The sequence below is a fragment of the Echinops telfairi genome, unplaced genomic scaffold (genome assembly GCF_000313985.2).
Source record: "Echinops telfairi isolate 266 unplaced genomic scaffold, ASM31398v2 ScPeMD7_7467;HRSCAF=8505_1, whole genome shotgun sequence".
In the NCBI taxonomy this organism is placed as follows: Eukaryota; Metazoa; Chordata; class Mammalia; order Afrosoricida; family Tenrecidae; genus Echinops; species Echinops telfairi.
This window is the reverse complement of record NW_022111368.1, coordinates 19,531,266-19,543,223: the sequence shown is the minus strand read 5'-3', so window position 1 is coordinate 19,543,223 and position 11,958 is coordinate 19,531,266. Positions and strand designations below refer to the sequence as shown.

The following is an 11,958-nucleotide window of genomic DNA, read 5'->3' as shown; positions in this document are numbered from 1 at the left end:
AACTTCTGTAAAAGCCATAGGAGAATACAAACCGATCCTGCCATTTAATTACAGATCAAAATGGCTTGAAACGGCCAGGTTTTGTTCATTTATCTTCCTAAAAGCGATGTAAAAAAAATTACGGCTTTTCAAATGCAGTAGTAAATTCTTTATCATTATTTCTTTCCAATGGAGTTGTCTTTTGAGGTTACTGATCATTGTGGATGGAAAGCTTTTGAAACGCAAGTTGAAATGTCCCTTTTCATCAGCATTTCTAGGAACCTCCCCCTCAGCCCCATACCCACTGATCCTCCCCAGCCTAATAATAATAATTACTATGATGATGGTGGTGGTGTGTGATGGTGAAATGTTCAGACCTTGGGAGACCAGGAGAAGAAAGAGTGGTTACCAGAGTCATGGCCAAGCACAGCAGAGAAAGTCTGAGGCGGAGAGGGAAGAAAGCAAGGGAAATTTTGAAAGTTTTCTTGGAAGCTGAGAAGAGTTATTGCTAGCTGGCTGGTTCAGGATCCGTGGGTTCTGGGGGTAACTTTTTTCTGGAAGGCAGTGGGAAATAACGGTAGATAAGCCCTTAGATATCGGTTTGATGTTTGCAGATTTTCCGTTGTTCTGGAAACCCAGCTTCTCTACTGGGCTGTTGAGTTGCCGCCTGGCCCTCTCCTCTATCCACCTGGGAGTTCAGAGGGGCCTGAGTTCAAGCGCTGGTCTGACCCCTGCCTCTCCTCCCACTCCTCGGCTCACAGGAGCCCTGGAGTCTGAAGGAGAAGTAAAGACTGAGCTGGGCCCTGACCCAGCTGCCTTTCAAAGACTGTGGTGCCTTCCAGACCCCGGAGTCTGTCGTGGTGTACTTGGGTAGGGGTTACTTTGTCTCTCTTCATAAGGGATACCTTGCTGGGTGTGCGACTGGGAGGGGGCTGCGCCGCCTCAGAAAAAGGCAACTTTTTGCTACAGTCCGAATGCAGGAGGGGAGAAAGGGTCAGATTATAATAGCATGACCAGGCAGGTCCCATTGTTTCAGAATGCACTGAGGTTTATAAAGCTGGGACTGAGGAATGGGGCTGGGGGTGGGAGGTGCACCGGAGGCTGCCTGACTGGTGAACAGTCCCAGCGGCCAGGCCCTGCAGTGCTGGACTGGGGTTGGTAGTTTAAGGGTAGCACCCCCTCACCCCACCTGGCCCGGCTTGGGCTTTTCTCCCATGGAAATTTGAGGTCCCATAAATGTGGCAGAGTGGACTGGGCTGCGCCACCCCATTGTAACCACCCTTCCTCCTCCAGTTCCATCCCTGCTGGGTGATCCTGGATCCCAGTCTTGTGCTGAGGTAGAGAGTAGCCCTATGGGATGCTAATGGTAGGGGGTCAGTGGTACCAGAGGAACCAGAAGTTCAATCCATGGTCCAGCAAAACTGCACTCTGCGTTTGCTCTTTGAAGCTGCAGGAGAAGGCTCTGGGGAAAGTGAAATTCCCAATTTGAGTCGCAAGCACTTCCAAAGAGCCAACCAACACCCCCCCCCTACCCACCCACACACCCCACTTGGCAAACCTGGGAAAACTCAATGTGATGTTTCCCCAAGTTAACCTGGAAGCTTAAGGAAAATGGTTCCATTCCTGCCTGGTACACTTTAACCCTGTTGCTTTCTAGTGAGAACCAAAGAGAGACAGAGAGCAAATCAAATGGAATTAGAATGTTGTCTGTAGTGCATGTTCAGAGGCATTACAGTTACTTTTTCTCAGTCACACATACATAAAAAGCAGGAAGCCATTTATTTACAAACACAATTGCCTTAGACAAGTCAACATTCCATGTATGTAATTCATTAATGGAATTGGTTCCCTCTCCTCCCTTTGGAAACAGAAATGTTAGCTTCTAAAAGGAGCTGGGTGTCTGGGGAGGAGGGTAGGCATACCATCAGTGTACCTGTTCCTGGCAAAAGGCGTAGGGACAGTTGACCAGTTCCGGTCTTTGGGGATTTAAAACATATCAAATAACTTTTTTAAGATATAGAGAGAGTTGGGGTTTTTTTTGGTTTGTTTTGATTTTTTCCTTTTCAGAAAGTTTGTTGATGGTAGTTGCTGCCACCAGAGTCACCCATGGGAAATGTATGGGTAATATGAGCCAGGTTGAGGTGTGTGTGTGTGTGTGTGTGTGTGTGTGTGTGTGTGTGTGTGTGTGTGTGTGTGCGCGCGCGCGCGCACGCGCGCGCGCATACATGTGTATATGTGAACAAAACCAGAGTTTAAGTAATTCGTGTTGGTTAGGGATCCACTTAAATTCTATCAGTGGGGCTTCCTTAGTTGCCACAGTTCTAGAGACACCCTCAAATTATGCCTGTCCCCCTGCCTTCTTCCTCCTCTGAGGAGTTAGACTACATCATTCCTTGTTAATCACCCAGCTAGGTAGAATAACATTCCTTGAGAACCTACACCTGGCTTTTAGTTATTTTTTTCATTTGGGGTATGTTCTCTTAAAAAATCTGCTTCCCCTTATAAACTGGGAGACGGGCATTGCTTGGCAGAGAGCCGACTAGGGAAAAGAGAAATCAACTGTGCCTTCTCTGTGTGACCAAGTGAGTGGTGAGTAAGCATTCAAAGTGGAAGTCACACCTGCAATGTCTCCAAGGTGACTTATGGTCCTAATAGTGGGCAGTGTGTTTACAAAGGACAAAAAAGGAGGGGTATGATCATTGGTGCCCATGCTTTATTGTGATGGCTATGATGGGGGTATTCTAATGACGAACTTCCGGGAGATCACATGTTAGCTTTGTCTTCCAGGACTGACTCTTAGCAGAAGGCAAGCCCATTTAGTCGGCCGGAACACTGCACACTGAAATAGAATAGATATTCATTTCACAAAGCTCCCCTTGCACCCACACTGAAATAAAAGGTGCCAACACCCCCCCACCCCCCACCCCCGTCTCTGTTCCCTCTCCCCACACACACATTCCAGCTAGGCTCAGATAGGGCCTCAGAGGTGTGAGTGGGACCCAGCATATTTATTCCACTCGCCTCTATAGGGTTTCACAGGAATGGATTCTTTTTTAAAAAATTACATTTCCAAGGTTAAAAATGCTTCTGCAAAGGTAAAAAAAAAAAAATTAATGAAATCAAGTAAGCCTGAGCAGAAAGTCTAAGTATCACCCAGAAACTTATAAAATGAACATAGACATATTCTAAGTTTGCCTTAAGGATATTTGAGTTACAGTGGTGAAAAAAATTATTTGGTAAAACAGCAACTATTTTTTTAACTATTTTTAATTAACTCTTGTTGTTTAAGAAATGCTTCCAAATTACTCAAGCAATCCTATGGATTGGATTATTCTTATAACGATGTCTTCCAAAGAAAGCTTTAAACACATTTCAACCCTGAGCAAAGTGTCTTTAATTCACCCCCCAGACTATTTAAGAGTTGTCCTCCTAGAAGTAGCTAACAAGAATGCCTAGATGTCGCTAACAAGGCAAATGGCTCCCACATCCTAACACCCATGGCAGTCTGGGGGTGTGGGTGGAGGTCCTGGTGACAGGAAAGCCCTATGGTAGCCAGCACCTGAAATGGGCACTCTGATTATAAATGCAAAGGGGCAGGCCAAGGTCAGCATTATTTACATATGTACCTGATCCCACAGGCTTTCCTTTATTTATCAAAGCCAATGGTAATGGGGTAGATTCTAGGGAGGGGAGAGACCAAAAGAGAGCACAGTTACTTTTCCCCTTTGTTCCTGAGCCTTGAACTGGGACTTAGGGAGAAGAGAAGCCCTGAGAGAATGAGGCAGCCCCCTCCATTTGCACCACCTTCAAACACACACACACACACACACACACACACACACACACACACACACACCTCCAGGAAACTGGGTTCTGGCTGATCTGAGGCAAAATGGTACCTTGAGGAACTGTTCGGCCCCTGCTGCCTAACAAGGGGAACCCTCTGTGAGGAGAGGTGTACACACCTGATTCCCTCAAATGCCTGGGAGGCAGGGCAAAGGCCTACCGAGGAGGGATGAAGCCAAATTACCTAGGGAAACTGGGGGAAGCTGTGCATGTAAATAGTCACAGCATCTGCAGGAGTTTACCTGTAGCTCAGGAGTGGTCCACTTAAATAGGGGGTAGGGAGGCAGACGTGAGCAGGAATATTACAACCTATGGCCCAGTGGCCAGAGGGGAGCGTTCAGAGTTGCGGAGTCCTTAAGAGGTTCCTTCTGTTAGGATCCCCCAATTTTTGAACCCTGTGTTGGCATGTCACCTCCTGTGTGCCCTAAGGTGACCACCCCAGTAATGTCAATCATCCCTTCCTCCAGCAGCAGGGCTCAGCCTCCCAGACCAGGATCACATTCAGGAAGTCCGTTAGTTCTTCCCAGGGAGCCTGGCAGTCTAGGCTGAGGAGGTGCAAGGCCTATTTATTTGTCCCAATCACTAAGGGGAGATCGTGGCACATAACCAGTGGGCTCTCAGGGCCTTTTGCCAGAGGTGATGTGGAGCAGGGCGGTTGATCCCGGGGATATTGTTTCAGATCCCCTGCGCCAGCCCTACTGCGGGGAAAAGAAGGGAGTAGAGCCCCCACCCCCACCCCGCCCCCACTCCCCACTCCAGGGGGGGAGCTGCTGACTCCATGCACCGCTGACAAAGCTGTAACAACAAAGGCTTCATGCAAAACTAGTATCCAAGCAGCTTTAAAGGATCCTACACCTTGCAGGCACATACCGAGCTCCTGGGACCCAGAAACCCACAGATTGTTTCAGGAGGCTCTGCAAACGTGCCCTGGTGCCCTGGCCGTCAGAGGTGTGGGACTGGCCGCCCAGTCTTGCTGCCTCGGCCCTTGCCCTTGCGCTTCCCGCAGGCTGCCGCGGGCATGGGTGTGTGGCTGAGGCTGTGCCTGCAGGGCCTTGCTAGTGGCGGTTCCTCAGGCGACCTGGGGAGGCTGTGGAAGGGTTGGGCCACACGCCTCGCCCTTGGTTAGCCCCGGAAGGTCGAGAGCTGTGATCTGGCCTGGTGATGGCCCTGCAGCTCGCCTGCTGGGCAGGAGCTCTGGAAAAGCGGGGAGTCCCAGGAGTTGGTGGGGTGTCCAAACCACCAGAGTTTTTACAGGAAGGAATCTGGAGGCTTTGGAATGAAGGCCCCCCAGGACACGCTGTCCATCAGGGTGAGCTCCTCCGCCCACGCACTTTCCGGGGGCTAGGTGCCCTTTTACACAGGGCACCCGCTCCAGAGCCAGCAGAGGCTCCCCAGGATCCTCAAACCCCACCCCCCACCCCCACCCCCGTGCCTCCTCACCCTGCCACGAGGCCCAGTGCCAGCGTGCAGTCTGGCCTCGCACTGGCTGGAGAAATTGTTCTGAGCGGTCATTTCCTTAGTACCCAGAGCAGCCGAAAGTGGGAATAGTTGAAATCACGGAGCAGAGTGATTTTTGAGGGAAAAACAAAAGCCACAAGAAAACAGAAAAAGACCCCTCACTCCTTGCATCCTAACGCTCCCCTGGACTCCGAAAGGGCAGCTCCTCTGGGCTCTGGGAGTGGGTGGGAGAGGCAGGCACAGCTTCTGGACCTGGCTTTCCCAGACGTGCGGTGGTGCACAGCCAAGGGAGGACAGAAAAAGACTTAAGAGCCCCTCAGAGCTGGAGTCCAGGAAGGGAGCTAGTGGGGCTGTCCATCCGGGTAAAGGTGTCCCTCCACGGGGAGAAGGTGGGCTGAGAAGACACAACTTTGGGGTAGAATGGGGCTATAAGGTACCTAGTGACGATCCCTCTGTCTCCATTCTTTAAAGCAACCCAGGGGAAGACCCACAGCACTCACTGCAGAGCTTCCAGCGATGTGCATGCGGCCAGCCTGAGTGGTCCTGGCCAAACAGTGGCTAAAGTGGGCTCAAGCCCCAGTCAGGCCCCCAAGGCCCCTATCTCCCTCCCCACCAACCTCTTTGTCCTGCTCTGGGGCTGGGGACTCCTACCTCCCAAATGGCCGCTGACTTGGGCCCACTGGGGGAACTCCAGCCAGGCACTCCAGCAAGCTGAGAGGGAAGGTACAGCTCTTACCCTGGCTACATCCAAGTGCAAATGAGATGCATTTGGCTGGCCCGTCCACCGTACGTTATGCAACTTAATGTGTCTTTGTATTGTCAACTATTCCAGTCGGGAAGAATAGGGAGGGAGGGGGATTTTTTATTATTCTTTTTTTGTGTGTGGTTTCTAACTATGACTCCCTAGAGGATTATGGGGTGAGGGTGGGGACAGGGAGGCTTGCTGACAGGAACAACATTGGGTAAACTCTCCTAAAACGCAACCTGAAGCCCCAGAGAAGAAATAGACAAGTAGGTGTGGTGGGTTTCTGGCTACTGACAAGAGACATTGATGAAAAGAAGTTGATTCTGGCAGGGAAAAGCTTCAAACTGCAGAATCTCTTTCTGGCTGAGAAGCAAAACTCATTCGTGTTTACTTGGGTGCAGTGGACACACCAATTCCGTCTCCCTTCTCTGTGTGTAGGGGCCACCTAGTGAGATCTCTGGGGTGTATTGGTGGATAAAGGGCAGGGGGCGTGATTTTTCTGAGACAATGGAGACTGCATCTAGGTTTAAAGAGTTTTTGTTCTTTCTCTGCTCTTTATGTGTCAATTTCCAAACACATGAGAAATTGAGAAAACTTGGTCTCTAACTCTCACCACATTCCCTCACCAGGGTTTCGGAGAAAGCAGGTCCTCTCAACCTGACGATACCTTCTGTAGGAGGAAAGGAGGAGCAGCAGGTCCAGTGCCTCAAAGGCCTCCAGTACTCACCCCCAGGCAGCCTCACTGGGGCACTTCCTGAGATGGCTAATGGTGCCTTCCGCAGCAGGGTCCCAAACACAGGGCCAAAGTAACCTAGGGTCAACTCCACCTTACCACCAGTGCCCCCTTCTTGAAGATTATTTGTTATTTCAGCCCTGCCCTGCACCTGACTCAAAGAAAGGGCAACAACCGCATTTTAAATGTTTTCTTGTGTTTGTTCCCAACGTCTGCTTCCCCGATCCCCTGCCATGTGTAGTAAGCAGTAGGCAGACCAGAGAGTACTAGGAGTTACTTGGAAACCTTGTCCCAGCCACTTGCAGCTTCTTTCTTGCAGGGCTGCGTGCCACTGGGTTCTCAGGACTCTCAGGGTTATGCTAAGCTCTGCCTTTGAGGATGAGTGTTGGCCTGAAGAGCTATAAGCCACCCACTGCCATCAAGTGGACACCTACTCAGACTGACCCTGTATAGAGGGCTGGGAATCTTTACTCAGTTTTGGGTAAAGCTGGTCGGTTTGAACCACTGACGTTGTGGTTAGTAGTCCAACGTTTACCGGGACAATGCCACCACAGGACCCCTGGTCTCACAGAGGGTGCCAACAACCTGGGTCAGGCAAATGAGGCCTGTACCCAGGGAGCCTCCTTTCATTCAAGTCAGGTTTGGGGGCCCGCCTGGTGACTGAAATAATCCCACTCCATCCTATTACCTATGGAGGATTCCTTAACATCCCCCCCCCCTCCCCTGCTGCATTTATTTCTTGGCTGGCCTGAGGTGTGAGATGCCCCACTGCAGGGCAATTAATCCTGACAAAATAGAATTGGGAAGGGGGGTCATATGCTTCACATCAAAAGAAGGGGCCACCCAGAACTCTGAAAGGATCAAAACTTTTGGGCTGCTTAGAAGAGGAGTGTGCTGGTTGCCAACAGCTCTGATTTCTGCCATGCAGCCCGGGCATTTCTATACCAGCCTGGCAAATACATCAGAACCAGATGTGTGTTGCTGCCGTGGTGACTTCCATCCAGGAGCTGAGGTGCTGGGGTGTTCTTTCCAATAAGATTGCAAACCCATTGCCCCAAACTCCCACCGTGTTCTGAAAGGCCAGTGTGAAGGAGCTGGACAGTGGGACATCAAACAGGGGTGACTTACAATGGTGAGATGAACTGCTGGCTCCTCCAAGTGCTCAGTTGCCCAGACAGCCTTGTTGGATGGTGGCTGGCCCTTTCTTTTCCTTCTGCTGTGGGTTCCAACAGCAATTTATTCCTCCTCCCCACCCCACCCCAATTCGGAACTGAACACGGACTTCTACTTGGGAGAAGTCAACAGAAGTGTCCACAGAGTCCAGGCGAGGCGAATAATACACAAACTAGGCCAGAGTCACCCTGCAGGCAACAGCCTATTCTAAGTGACCTTTTCTTCTCCAACAGTCAGCTCTGCTGTGGCAGGCCCAAACCATTTCAACCCAAAAGCAAAATGAAATTGAAACACTTAAAACCAAGCTCCTGTTTTCTCCTTGGGTCCTGCGTTTGCACCACTGTCTATCATTTCCTTAGCGCCCCGTCCCCCCATCCCAATATCCTTTATCCCATCTGAAGATTTAAAGCACTTGTTCCCTGGAGTCTTCTCAGAGCAGTAGCATGACTAGAGGCAGAGGCAACAAAGCACAGTTTTCCCCTCCCCAAGTCTGCACACACACACACACACACACACACACACACACACACACACACACACCAAGTGGCTGTTGTGACCACCGTTATGCACTACACTTTGCCTGACTGACTGTATAGACCAGAAAGGAAGGCTGTGCTATTTACTAGAAGTAGCAATAAACTTTACTGTAAGTCATAACTGCAACATTAACCACAGACACCTACTGGAAAACTCTTTGAACTTGACCATAATCTCCATCTTACATAAGTATATATTTTTTGGTGTGAAGCACTTTAAAACTCATAGGTGGCAGAACTTTAAAACAACTTGATTATCTGATTACCCTGATCCCTGATCGGGTGTGGGTGTGGAGTCTGCAACTCCAGCCATTAGTCATAAACTCATTAATAGTCATAATTGGTGTTTAATTGCTAGATCTGATTGATGTTTTACCTGAGACTCTATTTAGTTTCACTGCAAAGTACAGGTGGTCCAAAATCGGTAGAAAGAAGCCATCTGCAGGCAACGTTTCCAAGCAGAAGGAAAAGCACTTTTGTTATATTTGCAGACATGTGTCTCACACATTTTTTTTTTTTGCTTTTTGTAAACTATCTAAGAATAAACATTACAGATCTGGGTTTTAATTTATCCAGATGGGATCATAAAGTACCTAGTAGATTTTTTTTTTAATACATACGATAGAATGGAGGGCACATGGCTGTGGTTCGCATTGAAAGCGGAAAAGGAACTTCACGGGAAGGCAGAAAGAACGGAATCGCTGGTGAAATCGAGAAAACGAGCAAGTTGCCTTTATTCCTTCGCGGGAAGAGGGTTGGCGCAGCGGAGGGAAGGTTTCCTGGGGTCTTTCCGAAGAGTCATGGCAGAACCGGCCAGACCTTTCCACTCTGGGGGTTTCCCTACCTCTCTGCCCAGATCTCGGTCCACCCCTACCCCCCACCCCACTCCCAGCACACACACACACACACACACACACACACACACACACACAGTGCTGGGGGACTTCATTGCAACCTGGCCTCCCCTTTCAGGAACTTACCGAAGAACTTTCTCTTCAAGGTGTCCTCTCGGTAGCTCCCGTGTCCCCAGGACTCTTCTTTCCCCTACTCCCTCCTTCTCGGTTACCCGGAGCTCTGGACTCGCCCGGCGCAGCCTTCCCCTAGCCCTACAGACAGGAAACCGGCCTCCTTCTGGGCAACATTCGAAACCACATTTTATCAACACCATCAAAGACAAGAGTGCACACTTCGGGCTCTGAGACCAGGAGCCCGCTTCCAGCAGAAAACCGGCGTGGGGGAAGGGGGGCCAGGGCGACAAATTCTTCCTCCCACTGAGGTTGCAGCTTTCTTATGGAAATGAACCCAGAGTCCGGCTCACCCGGAGCCCGACGCCCCGTCCCCAGCCCCCTTTCTCTCTCGCCGGGTCCTCCCACTAATCCCTCGGCCCTCCCCGCCGCTCTTTCTCTCCGTGGGAAGACCAGTGTTTCCAGCGTTGGCTACTGCGCGCCCGAGAACCCGCCGCCTGCGCCGGGAGCCAGGCCGGCGGGCTTCCCTGGGCTCCAGGCCCGAGGGTGCGCCCGTCCCCGGTTAGCGTCCGTGCTCGCCGGCCACCCCCGGTATTAAATATGCAGAGAGAAGCGTTACTTTCTTAAAGGAGAACCAACCCGGCGGGAAAGTTTCCCACCGGGGGAAGGCACGAAGGAGTTTCTCGATTTTGGCTTTTCCTCGAGTTCAGGGGAAACGCTCTGGCTGGCATTTAGGGAGAAAACTCCGGGCCGGGTTTCCTTGATCGTCCGGTCAACTTTCTGGAAGGGTATGGGAGAATCGGTGGAGTTGGTGGAGGAGCGAAAGTTCGCTTCCCGATCACTAGTTAGAATTATTTGATAATTGGCTGTTGTTTCCAGGGGGCGGATTAGGCAATAGCCAAGGTAAGCACAGGCTTATTTGTGCTTACTTACTAATCTGTTGTGAACAATCACACTTGAGTTTCAACCCATGATGTGTTGTAAAACGTGTGAAACTGCTCGCTTCAGATGAACAAGTAAGCACAAGTATGCTCAGGTTTACCTTGCTTATTGGGTGCAAGGTCCCTTCCTGTCAAGCATTGTAGATTTGGAAAGAGGATTTGATTCTGCAGGAAGGTGCTGTGGGCTTGGGAGAGAGGCAGGTGGCAGCCAGATCTAAAATCAGAATCTTTGATGTGGCGAAAACAAGTGAAAAATTTCACTATAGATTAGTAAACAAGCACAAGTAAGCTCGAGTTTACCGTGTTTATTGGGTAATCGGACACTGTCGCATCTCAGGTTTTTACACCCTAAGTCCCCAGGGGCTTTGCAACGAAAAGGAGCCAGTTTGACTTCAAAGGGGCTCTAGCGGGTTAGGAGTAGCAGGAAGGTTTGTCCCTGACCGTTTGAAACACACACAAACACACACACACACACACACAGTTAATGAAACCTAATATTAGAGTCCATTTCCACACGCAATGGTCACCGAAACAAAACCTGCACCTGCATCTGCGCTTTTCCTCCTCAAAAGAGATTCCCCGGGGCTTGTTCAAAGTTAAGAGCGACAAGTCCCGACCGAGAAGGGGACTTTCATGGATGCGTTATCCATGAACACCCCCCACCCACCCACCCCCCACCCCCCGCATCTGAGCAGGCCTTCTGGACTTGGAGGGTCCCGGGCTCCTTTCTTCCGCCGCACCCAGCGGCCGTGTTCACGTTTAGCCGGTACGGGCTTCCGAGAGCCGTGGCCCAGCCAAGCGGCCTGAGGGCTGGGGCTGTCGGGCGGGCGCGCGTCGGGGCTAGGGGTGGAGCGCCGGTACTTGTCTCCCGGCCGCCAGAAGTTCGAGCGCCACAAGTTCTGTGCGCGCGGTGCTGGCGTGCGAGCGGGCCCGGGGTCTCAGGCCTTAGGCACGCACCCTGCCCGGAGCCGGGCCGTCGGAGAAGGCGGCCACGTCGGCGCTAGGGTGCTACCCGCAGTCTGTGCCTGGCACACGCGCTCGGCGAGTACTCACTCACACTCACTCCCTTGCAACTCACACCCACCCACTCACACCCCACACATCTTTTTGTTCCCTGCCAGACTCACTTTCACAAGTGGTTACAAAGTCTTTAGCGCCATCTAACGGGAGCAGCAAACAGACAATTCTGGGTGCAGGTTAGGACTAGTGAGGGTGGGGGTGGGGGTGGGGTGGGGAGAGATGGGCCTGGAGGGGCCCTCCTGCTGCACACCCAGACCTTGACCTCCTCCACCACCGCTCGCTCGCGCTCTCCCTCTCTTCCCTCCCCCGCCATCCGGAAACCCCGCAGGCCAGGGGGCCAGCTCCCAACCTCCCGGCGGCTGTCCTCTGCCTGCACTGAGGCCCTACTGCTTTTCCACGCCCCTCTCAGGCAAACAGAAAAGGAAAGTACCTGACTTACTATGCCCTGGTGGCTTTCCAGCGCGCTTCCTTTCCCTTTTTTGCCTGTGATCCCAAGTCTCCAGACCCCCGCCCCACCCCACCCCGCGGTGCCCGTTTTCCTCAAGAACAGGCACAAGGGAAG

General features: G+C 51.4%; 1 long non-coding RNA gene across 1 annotated transcript; it reads right to left on the bottom strand.

Moving 5' to 3' along the window:
- Window positions 1–2,670: 2,670 nt before the first annotated feature.
- On the bottom strand, window positions 2,671–9,766 carry LOC123520928. Its single transcript, XR_006679443.1, has 2 exons — window positions 9,451–9,766; window positions 2,671–2,818 (listed from the first exon to the last, which is right to left on the bottom strand). It is a non-coding gene; the product is annotated as an uncharacterized LOC123520928 (long non-coding RNA).
- Window positions 9,767–11,958: the final 2,192 nt, after the last annotated feature.